Source organism: Triticum aestivum, chromosome 4B, assembly GCF_018294505.1.
Source record: "Triticum aestivum cultivar Chinese Spring chromosome 4B, IWGSC CS RefSeq v2.1, whole genome shotgun sequence".
NCBI lineage: Eukaryota > Viridiplantae > Streptophyta > Magnoliopsida > Poales > Poaceae > Triticum > Triticum aestivum.
Window position 1 is genome coordinate 285,260,725 of NC_057804.1, and position 3,241 is coordinate 285,263,965.

Below are 3,241 nucleotides of genomic sequence, written 5' to 3' on the forward strand. Positions count from 1 at the left end.
GTTGTCCCTGGTGTCGTCGTCGGGCTTGGTTCATGGCCGACGCCAGCCGGAGCTCGCCGTTGAGCGCGTGTGCGGGTACGGGAACTCGGCTCCGACCAAATCAACGGCGACGGCCATGGGCAGGAGCTCGGCTCCGGCCAAATCGACGACCACGACCATGGGCGGGAGCTCGGCTCCGGCCAAAATCGACGACCACGGCCAAGGGCGGGAGCTCGGCTCCGGCCAAAATCGACGACCACGGCCACGGGCGGGAGCTCGGCCCCGACCGAATCGACGGCTACAGCCATGGGCGGGAGCTTGGCTCCGACCAAATCAATGGCTATGGCCTAGGACGCCGCCGCCCCGCACCCTGTGCTGCGACTGTCCCTCTTCCCGCCCCGAGTCGTGGCGCCGTCACCGTCCCTTGCGCCACCGCCAGTGTTGTTCCTCCTCCGGTCGCCGCTGCACAACAGGTGGGCCACATACCACGCCCTCCCTCCGGCTAACGTCCGTCTCCTCGCCCCCATTTGCAAATGCCACGTGGCCCCGGCAGGTGGGCCTGAACGGTCAGTTTTGCTGTTAAAGGCAGCTCAATTTCGAATCAGTGCAATCTGTTATTCACTTGCCGCGGAAGTGATGGTTTTTTGAAACTTCTGGCAAAAGTGGTGGTTTTGGAGTATGCGTGCCACAAATGTGGTGGCTTTCAGCAATTTACTCGAGATAACAGTATATCCGTTTGGTTCGAGGGACAAGTAGTGGATAGGTTGTTGCGATAACCTCTTTTTTCGGGTGATGAGATTACCCTTTATCCGAGCAATTTGAGCAAAAAATATGCCTGTGAGTATTCATGTAATTAAACTAACCTTCAACATCATATACATATTCTGTAAAATCAATTTTTTTTCTTTCAAAACCACCCATTTGACAATATTATCTACAACAATCTAGAAATCATTTAAACTAGAAAAAAAACTGCTATGGCCCTGAAGCATTTTCACTGAAGAATTATAATCAAAGACGTGCACAACGCATCACCCCTATAAATTTTGCTGATACTTGCTTGCGTATTCAGTGCAGTATATTAATGAGTGCTATCTCTTGTCACAATAGATAATTATTTGGTACATGACTACCTCATACAAATTAAGATCCCAAATGATAAGTGTCACACGTGTGGCACGAATCTTCATTACCATCCATTTTGTCGCATCAAACAGATGACATCAGCGAAACTTTTTTGATGTTTGGATTTAAAAAATATTTCATCGCTTAAGTAAAACATCTAATTAAAAATCCGCTTTCATCGTTAAACCGGTCTCGAAGAGAACTTCAAAACTATATCCCATATTGATATGTTTCAATGACCTTTTTTTGGGCCAAAAGCTGCCATGATGTTACAATGAAGTTACCTAGTGTTTACAATAAAGTTGCTATGATATGTTTCATTTATTTTTTTCTTCTAGATTTAAAGCTACCATTGCATTTCAACTACTTTTCATGGCAAATTTTATTAATTGACTATGGCAATTTTTAGTAATTAACCACGCCAAATTTAATTCATGGATCATGGCAAATTTAGTTTATAGATCACGGCAATTTTAGTATTTTGACCATGGCAATTCTAGTATTTTGAGCATGGAATTTTTTTGTATGAATCCTGGCAAATTGTAGTGCATGTATCATGGAAAATTTAAGTAATTCACCATGTCAATTTTAGTTTCTGATTCATGGCAAATTTGAGTCACTGACTATGCATTTTTAAAGTAATTGACGACGAATTTATTTTTAATTATGAACCATGTCAAAATTATTTCATGGATCATGGCAAATTTTAGTAATTCTTCATGGCAAGTTTAGTTTATTAATTATCCTTTTTATAACATGTCAAAATTTACTTTTAGAAGAAAAAGTTTTTGAAACATATCATGGCATTTTTAGTGTAAACACCATGACAATTTATGCGCTGTATACATGGCAACTTTTTACCACCAAAAAATATCGTCAAAACATATCGATATGGGATCTACTTTCGATGACGTTGTCACGGCGGATTTAATGGTGAAAACATATTTTTAATCAGATTTTCTATTTAAGAGATAAAATATTTTAAAGTTTGGAAAACGTAAAAGATTCTTACTGCTATCATCTGTTTTTGTCCTTGTTTGCGTGCATGTGTGAAAGAAATAAAAAAACCGACGTCTCACAATGGGTGGCTAGAAGAGCGTTTAGCCTGACCTCCTTCAGCCCTCACACGTGTGGGCGAAATTGCTTCATGCCACACGTGTGACATTTATCAGGGTCCATTAAGATTTGTTCGTTGAAGGCGTAGTAGAGCTTGAGGTCGTGCCTGAAACATATAAGGCACAAAGAGACATATCAAGACCGGACAAAATCGGCATCGTGAACCCACAAAAGAGCTCTTGTGCGCCATGAGGCCACCGTCGGCGCAATCAGGTCTGCACCATAAGTCATCGCCCACCCATAAGCGAGCCCCCCCACGCCTAAGAGAGGAGAGGGTGCGTACGTGCATGGATCCATTCGCCGCCGTCGGCGCCGCCGACGACGACTCTGTTGTTGGTCCGGCTGCTGCTTGCCGATCTGGCAACGCCATCACTAAGAAGAGAAACGAGGGGAGAGAGAGTATAATTTTTCTGCTCGACCAGGGGTGGGAGGAGAGAAAAACGATTCGGGGTGAGACTAAAAAAAGGTGGTTGGCGACGACCGTGACTTTTCTGCGGCTGGCCATAGCCATTCATTTTGACGAATATTCCAGGAATCTTGGCTATCCCCAACAACCCTCATCATTCCTGATCCTTGAACCAAACGGGTGGCATCCACCCTAAAACAAGGCTATCTTTGTCTCACAAGGGACATCCAATGAACCAAACGCACCCTAGTCTTACTAGTAGTCGCCAGTATGTAGCCACTCCTGGACGGCTTGGTGCTGAGGTAGCTCTTTTGGCGACTAGTATACTCTTTTTTGATAGCTAGTATACCTAGTAAAAATATTATTTACACTTTTAGAGGAGGGTGGGGGTGGTGACCCCCTTTGGCCTCCATGAAGCTCCGCCACTGCCCACTACAGCAAAGGACGGTCGAGTTAATGTTGACACTCACATTCATCTACTTGAACGCCACATATTCATCACCTATTAGGCTCGAGATGACGGAGGGTGACGCGGCTAGGTCCAGTCCCGTCGAACATGCCTGCTTCATCCTTTCTTAAAGCCTCCCTCACCTCACACTTCTGGATTCGCCGCAC

At 44.8% G+C, this 3,241-nt stretch overlaps 1 long non-coding RNA gene across 1 annotated transcript; it reads right to left on the bottom strand.

Annotated features, from left to right (window-relative positions):
- Positions 1–859: 859 nt before the first annotated feature.
- Positions 860–2,766, bottom strand: LOC123092000 (uncharacterized). Its single transcript, XR_006444023.1, has 2 exons — positions 2,504–2,766; positions 860–2,326 (listed from the first exon to the last, which is right to left on the bottom strand). It is a non-coding gene; the product is annotated as an uncharacterized lncRNA (long non-coding RNA).
- Positions 2,767–3,241: the final 475 nt, after the last annotated feature.